Source organism: Balaenoptera ricei, chromosome 18, assembly GCF_028023285.1.
Source record: "Balaenoptera ricei isolate mBalRic1 chromosome 18, mBalRic1.hap2, whole genome shotgun sequence".
In the NCBI taxonomy this organism is placed as follows: Eukaryota; Metazoa; Chordata; class Mammalia; order Artiodactyla; family Balaenopteridae; genus Balaenoptera; species Balaenoptera ricei.
This window is the reverse complement of record NC_082656.1, coordinates 49949776-49962893: the sequence shown is the minus strand read 5'-3', so window position 1 is coordinate 49962893 and position 13118 is coordinate 49949776.

Here is a 13118-nt window from a genome sequence, read left to right as displayed (position 1 = left end):
TTTGATCTGGAGATCATCAATTTCCCTGTTCATTTAACATTAAAGACTTAAAAATTATACACATGACATAAATATATGCTGCTTCACTCACAGAGTGAAATGGACTTTGTGAGAAAGTATGGGCCCTTTATGTTAATGCAGAGTTGTCTTGCTAAACCGAGAAGTGATAAAACTGAAATAAAGATGACTATAACGAATATTTCTAAGAAATTTATTTTAAACTTTTTTCACTCAAAAGTGCTTTTTAAAAATCTTGAAAGACAATAAGGGAAATAAAATAAGACAAAATAATACCACCTACAGTTCTTCAGTTTCCTCTGCTGCAATTATGCTCAAGATAGCTGGTCATCCGTCCTGTGGGCAACCATCATACTGATGGACACAAGTTAGGAAATTAAAAGCTACATTGTGTGAGCACTTAAATGTGGCTTGGCACACCTTTTACCAAAACCTGTCTGCTTAGTAATTAAAAGAGCAGTGTTTATTTATCTATCTATTTATTTATTTTACTACAATACTCTTTTACGGACCTGGCAGCCAAAGGCAGCACCTGGAATCTTACCTCATTCTCCCTAGGATCCCGGCCTCCACAGCTGTCCTCAATTTTTCTTAGAGTGAAAAACATTGAATAGTTCTCCCAGTGCTTTTTAAAAATACCATTTTACAACAAAAAACAGGCTGGGTGTACTGAGTATTGGTATGCTGACTAGAAAAGAGAACTTGTTTTTTCTGTCACGTGTATTTCAAACACTTTGGAAGGAAGGAGTGAAAAATCATTAGCTAATGTCCTTAGAATTAAAACAGAACTGGTGGAGGGAGAAGAGAAATTTTGAAAAAGAACTAATTATTAATTGTAGAATAATACCCAAAGAACGTATTCAATTACCATATAGATTCTGAAACAGTTTATAAACTGGAGGATAATATATCTAATCAGACATAGAAATAATTTCTTCCAAGAATAGTAAAATAGTAGATGTTTCTGCCCCTTTACAATGCTTTGCCTGGTATAGAATGACTTTAATTCCTAATCTAGACATTTCATTAAGGTATTTTGGCATTATGAGGTCATGCACAAAAAATTCTAAGTCTATTAAAGCCATTTTGTAATTCCAAATGTATAAATTAAGAAGATATATCTTTTTCTCTTGTTGTTTTACCTTTGAGGATTTTGTTATTATTTTCGTAGGTGTGAATTGAAAATTGGTTTGATTATGATGGGTATAAATAATTATCGTTGTCACATATTAAGCATTTACTTACACCAGGCCCTCTGTGAAGTACATTACATGCATTGATCATCTCATTCTCCAGCAAGCCTATGAGGAAGTAATGTTCGTTTCCCCTTTATCAGATGAGAAAACCAAGTCTTAGGCTAAATTTCCAAAGATAACTAACCAACCAGTGTTGGGATTTGAACCCATGTAGCCTATCTCTGGAGCCCATACTCTTAACAATGATGTTTTCTTACCTCCACGCATGTAGAGAGGTAAAGTAATGTATTTGGATTATGTAATGAATCCAGTTTTATCTGCACATGACCAAACAACTGATTTACTTAATATTTTTCCCCAACTGAATTGATGGCATGTTTGACTCAACTGCTTCTTGCAAACCTACTGGATCCTACACATGTAAAAATTTTCTCTCTCTCTTAATCTCCCTTCTGGGTGTTTTTGTTTTTTGGGTTTTTTTGGTTGGTTTTTGGGTTTTTTTCCAAATGCTATTTTAGAACATTCACAAACTTAATTTTTAAATTCTCTTCAGAACACCTAGACATAATGTTTGAGTTCCAAAAATCAGTATAAAAGTCTAAAGGTTAAACCAACATCTGAATTGGACTAGAATTTGAAGATGTAGAAAAGAACATATTTTTCAGTCTCCTAGCTTTGCAAATAAACAATTGTTTTTCTCATCCACTTTATCATTAGTGTACTGGTTCGACCATATACTGCTCAGAGAGCAGAATCTGAGGGAAACTTTTAGCTTTGAATCATCAATGAAGATCTTTGACTGCTATCGGGTTTCCCTAGAGCAGGTAGATCTATCTTCAGGTTAATTTTAAGTCTTCACCATTGTGCTGACTCTTCAAAATGGTCTACAATTTACATGTCTTTTTTTTTTTTCTTACTGTGTTTACTTTTTTTTTTTAACATCTTTATTGGAGTATAATTGCTTTACAATGGTGTGTGGCTGCTGTATAACAAAGTGAATCAGCTATATGTGTACATATATCCCTGTATCCCTTCCCTCCTGCATCTCCCTCCCACCCAACCTATCCCAACTCTCTAGGTGGTCACAAAGCACCAAGCTGAATTCCCTGTGCTATGCAGCTATGTGGCTTCCCACTAGCTATTTATTTTACATTTGGTAGTGTATATATGTCAATGCCATTCTCTTACTTTGTCTCAGCTTACCCTTTCCCCTCCCCATGTCCTCAAGTCCGTTCTCTACATCTGTGTCTTTATTCCTGTCCTGCTCCTAGGTTCTTCAGAACCTTTTTTTTTTTTTTTTTAGATTCCATATAAATGTGTTAGCATACAGTACTTGTATTTCTCTTTCTGACTTACTTCACTCTATATGACAGTCTCTAGGTCCATCCACCTCACTATAAATAACTCAATTTCAGTTTTTTTTAATGGCTGAGTAATATTCCATTGTATATATGTGTCACATCTTCTTTATCCATTCATAAAGCAACACTTAGGTTGCTTCCATGTCCTGGCTATTGTAAATAGTGCTGCAATGAGCACTGTGGTTCATGACTCTTTTTGAATTATGGTTTTCTCGGGGTATATGCCCAATAGTGGGATTGCTGGGTCCTATGGTAGTTTTATTTTTAGTTTTTTAAGGAACCTCCATACTGTTCTCCATAGTGGCTGTATCAATTTACATTCCCACCAGTGGTGCAAGAAGGTTCCCTTTTCTCCACAGCCTCTCCAGCATTTATTGTTTGTAGATTTTTTGATGATGGCCATTCTGACCGGTGTGAGATGATATCTCATTGCAGTTTTGATTTGCATTTCTCTAATGATTAGTGATGTTGAGCATCTTTTCATGTGTTTGTTGGCAATCTGTATATCTTCTTTGGAGAAATGTCTATTTAGGTCTTCAACCCATTTTTGGATTGGGTTGTTTGTTTTTTTGATATTGAGCTGCATGAGCTGCTTGTATATTTTGAAGATTAATCCTTTGTCAGTAACAAACCCACAGCCAACATCGTTCTCAATGGTGAAAAACTAAAACCATTTCCACTAAGATCAGGAACAAGACAAGGTTGTCCACTCTCACCATTATTATTCAACATTGTTTTGGAAGTTTTAGCCACAGCAATCAGAGAAGAAAAACAATAAAAGGAATCCAAATCAGAAAAGAAGAAGTAAAACAGTCGTTGTTTGCAGATGACATGATACTATACATAGAGTATCCTAAAGAGGCTACCAGAAAACTACAGGACTAATCAATGATTTTGGTAAAGTAGCAGGATACAAAATTAATGCACAGAAATCTCTTGCATTCTTATACATTAATGATGAAAAATCTGAAAGAAAAATTAAGGAAACACTCCCATTCACCATTGCAACAAAAAGAATAAAATACCTAGGAATAAACCTACCTAAGGAGACAAAAGTTCTGTATGCAGAAAACTATAAGACACTGATGAAAGAAATTAAAGATGATACAAACTGATGGAGAGATATACCATGCTCTTGGATTGGAAGAATCAACATTGTGAAAATGACTATACTACTCAAAACAATCTACAGATTCAGTGCAATCCCTATCAAACTGCCAATGGCATTTTTCACAGAACTAGAACAAAAAATTGCACAATTTGTATGGAAACACAAAAGACCCCAAATAGCCAAAACAATCTTGAGAAAGAAAAACGGAGCTGGAGAAATCAGGCTCCCTGACTTCAGGCTAAACTACAAAGCTACAGTAATCAAGACAGTATGGTACTGACACAAAAACAGAAATCTAGTTCAATGGAACAGGATAGAAAGCCCAAAGATAAACCCACGCACCTATGGTCACCTTATCTTTGAAAAAGGAGGCAACAATATACAATGGGGAAAAGACAGCCTCTTCAATAAGTGGTGCTAGGAAAACTGGACAGATACATGTAAAAGAATGAAATTAGAGCACTTCCTAACACCATACACAAAAATAAGCTCAAAATGGATTAAAAACCTACATGTAAGACCAGACACTATAAAACTCTTAGAGGGAAACATAGGCAGAACTCTTTATGACAAAAATCACAGCAAGATCCTTTTTGACCCACCTCCTAGAGAAATGGAAATAAAAACAAAAATAAACAAATGGGACCTAATGAAACTTGAAAGCTTTTACACAGCAAAAAAAACCCCATAAACAAGATGAAAAGACAACCCTCAGAATGGGAGAAAATTTTTGCAAATGAAATTTGCATGTCTTTTGTGTTTATCTGAATGCTTCCAGAGTAGAATCATCAGCATCCTAAACTTCTTAAATGCCTGTCACAAGAAATTTTACGACGCTTACAACACTTAAGTGAAAAACTTTTCTGAAAGATTGAAAATTCAGCCAAACAGTAGCTTTCTGGTTTCCTATTCCACCTGAAGTTCGTCTTTTTTTGGAAAGTGGTTTGTGTACAGTTCATTTCATGCTGTCTAATAAGGCTTAGATAGATGGTACAAAATCTACTTTGTACCTGTCAGAGAAGATGGTGGTCAACAGTTCAATATGAGCTGGCTAAATAAATGAATATGGGGAGAACTTGATGCTTGACAAATATAATGTGATATATGGGGATTCTTTACAACACTGAAATTTGGACTATGTTTTTCTAGAGGTATTATAAGCAGAATTTGGTGACTTGCTTTTAAAACAATGTGATTCAAATTTATCTTCAGTCTTCATGGTACAATAATACTTCAAGATTAAGGCTTTAATTTTTTCTACAAACTTAAAGTAATAATCTCCTGGATGCTTGGTATTTTTAGCTGGTACAATATTTCCCAATTATCAGTAAAATATTTTCCATGTCATTTCATCATCTTTGTCACATATACTCCTATGCTTAGAAAAAGTAATTAGTGGTTAATGAAAACAATTTTCTCATTAAGAAAGGAGAGATTCCCTCCAAGGGAGTTTTAGGAAACATGGAAAGACTTTTAAGTCTGTCAAATTCATGCACTTGCCTTAGACTTCCTGTGCAATACATTTTTGACAATAAGACATACTTGCTCTTACATAAGGGTCAGAGAGTGGGGCTGAGTGGAAAAAAGAGGATGTAAAAGGGATAATTTACATATAAAATGCAGAGAAAATTCATAGCAGAAATGGTTGTGTACCAAGCATAACACTGGTTGGAAAATTATATAGAAGGAAACACAGCTTTTTCTAAGACATCATGACAGTATAATATAACATATTGTCATGCCATCCTTATGACATCGCAATGGCATTATTAGGGCAGTAACAAAAACTGGCTTTCTTATATTAAACTAATTCCATTTCTTCTAGGTATTTGTATTGTAGGATTGCCATAATAAAGTACCATAATCTAGGTGACTTAAACAACAGAAATGTATTTTCCCACAATTATGGAAACTGGAAATTCAAGATAAAGGTATCAGCAGGGTTGGTTGCTTCTGAAGGCTCTTTCCTTGGCTTGTAGAAGGCCATGTTTTCCCTATGCTTCACATGCTTTTCCCACTTTGTCCTAATCTCTTCTTCCTGTAAGGTCGCCAGTCATATCAGATTAGGGTCCACCCTAATTGATTTTATTTAACCTTAGTTACTCTTTAAAGACTTTATCTATCCAAATACAGTCACTTTCTGAGGTACTGGGGATTAGGATTCAACATACAAATTTGGGTTGATACAATTCAACACATAAAAGTATTTTAACATGTATATTAATTTTGTATATAGATTTTTATTTGTAAAGCCTGTTCCTATCACTCATTTTTTCTTCATATCTTGTGTTTCAGTAAACATGACATGTTAAGTTCTTCTTGGTTTCATAGAAAATCCATTTAATACATAACAGATGTGTGATCATAGGAGAACTATTTGTTAGATTACAGCTTCAGTCATATATTAGATATCTGACATATTTTCCCAGATTTATTTTAAATATTTAATTTACTTTTATGTGTTTAAACCAAATGTTCTTCTTAAGCCCTCAAAAATTAATGTTAGCCAATCACATACATATATTTCAGTACAATGGTACCAGCTAGCTTTTATGTCCTAAAGTATGGTGCTTAAATAAATGCCCAGTGAACTTTCAAAATAAAATTTTAGAAAACTCCCTCCAATTCTGTTTAAAAATTAAGTAGAATATTGATATGTTGGACCTGTGTGTAAATGGTCTTTGTGTGACCATAAAATGGTACTTAGATTTTTTGGTTCTCAGTGGAAAAAAATTGATAAGCATATTTTAATCTTATTTTAAAATTAATTTTACATATGCATTAAAAATATCGATTTTTAGTAAGTTTATTTTTCATGTATTAATAATGAAATTTTGACTTGTGATAGTAAACTTTTTAAACTGTATACTTTAGAAAAAGTAAACTTCAATGCTATTTTTTTAAATTGTCTTTTTTTTTCAATATAATACTCAAACATTTTATTCAATGTTGTATCCAAACAACTTAAACTAAAAAAAAAAAAAAAAATTGAAAAAGTTTTTTGGTAACCTTGCACATTTTACAGATTCTGGAGAGATAATCAATTGTTTCCAGCAGATCTGAGAAATTTCTGCACAAAGCTTGCTAGCTAAAACACCTCTTTTCTGATTAATTTTTAGCTCTTCCATAAAAAAAGTGTTTATAAAACATTAATGGGCAATTTCACTTCAGTTCCCAGAGAGAGATTTCTGCTGCATCAGATCTTCTATTTGCCACAATACAGTATTCCCCATCCCAATACTTGTATTTATTTCCCAGTAGGTCCTACCATCTGCTATTGATGCCTGTCTGAAGTAGGAAATTCCTCCTCAAGCAATTCTTGTTCAAATATTACTCTTTAATACTACCACCTTCTCAGGTTACAAATTCTTCCTGTGTATTTGTACCCCAAAGTCAAATCTGCAGATAACTATCTTCAAAGGTATTTAATGACCAGGTGCCTTTTAATCTACTGAACCCAAGAGCAAAAAGGAAGAGTTTCAGAAGTTTCAAAACTCGAAAGAAGAAAGCCACCTAAGATTTTACATATCACACATTTCTTAAATGGCCCCCCAAATTTTTTCCCATAATATCCTTTAGGAATGTGTATTGTTTCTATGCAAATACACATAATTTGATCTTTGGGGAATTCATGGTACTATATTGGATTTTTTAATCTCTCATTTCTATTTACCCTTAAGTTATATTATGCATTTAAAAATTGTCAATAGAGAAGATGTTTTATATATTTTTCTCATCTTAATGACATGGGACTTGTCAGGTGACCTTTGTTTTTGTGAATGCAAAAAAGGGAGAACTATCATTTCAGGTACCACAAGAAAGGCTTGTTATCAAGCTTAACTGAAAACCTGTGGAAATTTACACAGACAATAGGACAGACACCAATCACATAAATAAAAAACCAATATTTTTTTTATTATATGTGGAAAATAGTATGCATCCAGAGGCATGTCTTTACAGGCATAGGGTGAGAATTCCATAAAAATGCACATTATTACTTTTGGATGAGATAAAAACTTGAGCACAGGCATCAAATTCCACCAATTGAAATAACCAAGTAAATATTTGAAAAGGACAAATTTGTTTCATTACTGGAAATACGGGAATAATACTACTATGGTCTGAATGTTTGTGTCCCCTCTAAATTCATATGTTGAAATCCTAACCCCCAAGGAGATGGTATTAGGAGGTGGGGCCTTTGGGAGGTGATTAGGTCATGAGGGCAGAGAGCTAGCTTGTCCCTTCCACAATGAAGTAAAGTTGTGCGTCTGCACCCCAGAAGAAGGCCTTCACCAGAACCCCACCATGCTGGCTCCCTGATCTTAGACTTTCAGCCTCCAGAACTGTGAGAAATGAATTTCTGCTGTTCATAAGCCACCCAGTTTGTGGTATTTTGTTATAGAAGTTCAAATGAACAAAGAAACACTAACCATATATGTATCCGTTATCAATTGTCAGAATAATGCTTAATAACAAACAACCCCCAAACCTTAGTGATATACAAAAATAAGTGCTGCTGTTTGGGTATCTGGGATCAACTGAGAGTTTATTAGGCTTACCTGATTTTAGCTGGGTTTGCTCACCTCTTTGGGAATCCACTGGCCATTGGCTTATCCAGGCTGGTCTCAACTCAGGAGTTTGCGTCACTTAACTCTGCTTTATATTTTTTCCATCTTTCAGCAGGCATTTCTTGTGATGACAGCAGAACCCAAGAGGAGAAGCAGAAACACACAAGGCTTTTCAGCTTAGGTTCAGAACTGGCACACTTTTATATCTGCACATACAATTGCCCAAAACAGCTGGCATGACGTTGCCCAGAGTCTAAGTATGAGGACACTAGAAGATTACATTTTAAAGTTACATGGCAAAGGGTGTTAGTACAGGGGAGACTGAAGAACTGGTGCCATTTTTCAATCTACCAAAATATTAAAGAACTTTCAAGGAGTTTCTGAAAGCATTCCTGGTTGAATAACCTCTTGGCATTTCATCTACAACAGAACTGCAAACTTGAAACTATGTAAATATAAAATTTCTAAAAGATGGTACAAACGCAGAATGGCTATTATCAAAAATACAATAAATAACAAGTTTTGGCGAGGATGTGGAGAAAAGGGAACATTAGTGCACTATTGGTGGGAATGTAAGTTGGTGCAGCCACTATAGAAAATAGTATGGACGCTCCTCAAGATTTTAAAACTAGAACTACCATACCATCCAGCATTTCCACTACTAGGTATATAGCCAAAGAAAACAAAAGCAATAACTTGAAAAGATAGGTGCACCTTGATGTTCACTATGGCATTATTTACAATAGAGAAGATATGGAAGCAACCTAAGTGCCTACCAATATATGAATGGATAAAGACTATTCCATATTCTTTAATGGAATATATAATATTCCATTTAAAAAAAAGAATGAAATCTTGCCATTTGTGACAGCAAGGCTGGACCTAGAGGGTATTATGTTAAGTGAAATAAGTCAGGCAGAGAAAGACAAATACTGTATAGTTTCACTTATATGTGGAATCTAAAAAACAGAATAAATGAACAAACATAACAGAAACATAATGATAGACACAGAGGATAAACAAGTTGTTGCCAGAGAGAAGGGGGGTGGGGGGATTAAAAAAAAAGATGGTGCAAACATGGTTATAAAGCAGATTATGTTGCAGCAATAATCAGTTGCTTCCTAATATCCAGTCTTTCCTTTTTCCTTAGAAACAAAACATACCAATTTTTTCAGCAAAATGATTACAGTACCTAAAAGATATTCACACCAAGAAACATCATAGTCAATCCTTTGAAAACTAAAAGAATATCATCTGGAAAGCACCAAGAGAGTATAGGCACTATTTATAGGCGAAAGTAATTAGAACACAGTGGATATCTTATCAGAACCCTTGGAGACCAGAAGGTAGTGACACAACATTTTTTAACTACCAAAAAAAAAAAAAAAAAGAACAATGGCTCAGAATTCTATATCCAGAAAAATAAATTTCTTCAGGAATGAAGGGAAAATAATATTGGCTCTTTTTCTTCTTGAGCCTCTAGAGATCTATATTAGGCCTAAACAATGATAAACACCATATAATTGTAGGATTCTTTAACTTACAAATTAATTAAATTCTGAAGAAAGCCAGAACACTTTAAATATGACATATTAAGTATAAATCAGCAGGAAGAAAAAGAAGTCACCTAATAGAGAAAGACAATGAGAAAACTTTCCAGGCTTGGCCTTAGCTCTAGAAGAATGAGAGGAGAAACCAGTTGTTGAGTTTATGTGCACTGAGTTATTTATAGTATTTCCTTATCATCCTTTCAGTGTTTGTGGTATCTGTAGGGATAACACTTCTTCCATTACTATACTTTGGTCCTTCTCCCTTTTTTGATTATAGTCTAGCTATTATTACACTTCCCTCTTTAAAAATTTCCCCTCAAATTAGCATATCAGAGCTTTATGAAATCCCTTCTATAACATAGTCCAGCATTTTTGACATTAGAACTCTCTTTCAGTTAATACTGAGAGCTCAGGTCAAGCTGTTCAAGACTGACCCTATTGAGGGCTGGCTTCTGAAAGAAAGACTTGGCCCAGAGTGCTGGAGGCAATCAAATCTAGCCAAGGGCAAGGCTTTGATTCCAGCTTTCTATGTCATCATGCCAGGAAGGTGTGGCTGATTGAAGTCATTAACAAAGATGCGACTCCTGCCTGTGACTTGCCTCTTCCCACAGCTGCAAGCACCAGGTTAGAATCAGACACCTGATTAAGCCAGGAGAGAAGCTGGACAGCGCCATCCCCCAGCCCCACCCAAATGCTGAGCTGGCAAGAAGGGACCCAGCTAATGTTCCTCCATGTCCTATTTCATACCCCAGTTCCCGGCCATGCCAGGGTGGGCAGAGCTTCCTCAGTTAAATAACCTAAGAGGTCAGCTTTGACTTTCATACATTTCTGGTGCTGACCCCAAATGCCATGAGCAATTGGGAGTGGGGGTATAAAAACTGCTACTTCTTTGGGTTCCTGAGACTGTTCAGATGGACTTATGAACAAGTTCTTAAACATCTTCCAGAAACACGTACTTCCTATGTGTTTAAACTCTTCTGTAGACTAGAAAAATATCTAAATCTTCTCGATTCATTTTAAAAGATAAGACTTCCCTGAGTTTTCTCTTTTTCAGCATTCCCCAATGGACCACCCTGACCCCCAATCTAGCAACTCACTTAGCAAACTTCTACCTTTCATTCTCATAAATTTCCTGTTCATTCCCTAAATCACGTTCCCTAAGAAACTTTCCTGATCTCCAGAATAAGTTTTTGTTTTTTCCTTTCCACGTTATATTTTTCTTTTGTACCTGGCATTCCTTCAACTGATAATTCAATATTATCTCAGACTTAACCACTTCTGACATTGTTACTCTAAGAAATGAATGTATAAATGCATAAAGTTACTTAGTTAATATCTCTTAGATTTAGGACTTAACAGCTTCCAAATATACCTTATATATCAAAAATTAGACCAGCACATAAGGAAGTTTGAATTCAGGAAAAATAACAATATTTACCAAAACAAAACATAATATAAATACAGTATACATTTGAAATATAAGTACTTTCTAAAAAGATTATCAGCAACTTCTAGGAGTCAGATTCTGAAACTTGAAGACTAGCTTCCTTGTGCCAAGGTTACCCATTTAGAGTCCAAGGAACACTTTTTTTCTTTTCTGGCTGGGATTTCTTCTCATGAGCCTGTAGAAAGGAATGAAATACCTGTTTCTCTGAGTCCCTTGAACTCCCCCAGGAAAGAGTTAAACAAGAAAATAGAAAAAGAGATTCCAATATATTTTTAAAATAATTTTTTTACTTGATAATCAAAAAGGATTTTTTTTAAGCCTAATCTAAATCCCATCCACTATTACACCTGTCGTTCTATCAGTATAAAGAAAGGCACATGGTAGGTCAGCATAACCAGAATGCATAAGTTCTAGGATATATTATAAAACTAAATAAGTAACAGTGGGAAGACAAAGGCACAGCCCTGTCACTAAATGGCCCATCTATACCTTCACAGCCACTATCAATGGAAAGTGATGCAAGAAGGTTGACTTTGGAAGGGTTTAATTCTTGGGGCAATCACCCATCAAAGTTTTCTACTCCATGAGTGATACAGTCAGAACCTATTACACTAGACAGAGCTTGCTCTTTTTCCTAAGCTTGGGGGCAAATCTTTCAGCCCACAGAAAAGAATTTATCAGTTCCCATGCCACTCAACATCAAGAGTTGCCATGAAGTCCCTGTGCCCAGAGCCTGCTTGAGCAGTACCACATCTACCCTTAGTCTGATGAAGTACATAATCTGTCTAGTGTTTTCCAGCTAAGCTATTCCTTCTGTAAATACTCGTCTTAACATTCCCAACCACTTTGGAGCTGTGGCCCACCATGAGTGCAGGATATGGGGTCTTCTTTTTGTAATATTTGCTCTCCCACAAGTGATACGTGAGTCATATATATTCTATAGTCAGCATATTTCCAGAAAACATAGTGAAATGGCAGTTTTAATTTTATGACCTGGAAAATGATTAATAAGGTATAATGTAAATATGTAGTATATGAAAAATAAGTAAGCCAATAAAAGCCACACTTTAGAGATTTATACGTGAAATGTTACAATTTTCAATAAAAAGCAAGCATGTTCAGCAAAAATGTGCTAAGAAGAAATATTTTAATCTTGCACTCAAAATTATGGATCATGACATTTTTTCTTCCCTTTATAAGATAATGGATCTAGACATTAAAGAGACCTCTGGATAGACCCTCTGGAAAGGCTGGGTTGACAAACATGAATACGAAAACTGACTCTGTGGTACAGCAAGTTTCTCAGAAGTAACTGGTCACTCTAGTGAAATAAGGCTGGTGTTATATTAAGAGATATTCTAGGTTTTCCTTCAATAGAAAATGATTTTTTTTTCACAAAAATGTACATGTTAATTTGGAAATACAATAGGATGATTTCAATCAAATAAATTATGCTTTTCTTGAAAGTGTCATTCCTGCTTTAAAAAAATTGATTTACTCTCTTGAACCTAAATTTGAAACTCGATGGCCCTTAATTTGAAAGACTGCCATTTCAAATCCAGGTCTTTTTCAGAGGAAAGATTGCTTTATTTTGTTCACCTTATGTCTCCATGTTCTTTGATTATTTCGATAGACTATACGTTATTTACTTTAAAAAATCCTAATTGCTGTCAGTTGTACATTCAAGCTGTCTTTTAAAAGAAGCAATCAGGGGATACGGGGCTGGCTACATATAAGCAGTTGCTTAAGTATAAACAAAATTATTATGCATTTAATAATCTTTTAGTTTTAGTGATTAGACATATATTCAAAGTACTTAAAGAGTTGTGCATGTTTCCCTAAGTAACAAGATGCACTGAACGCCTAG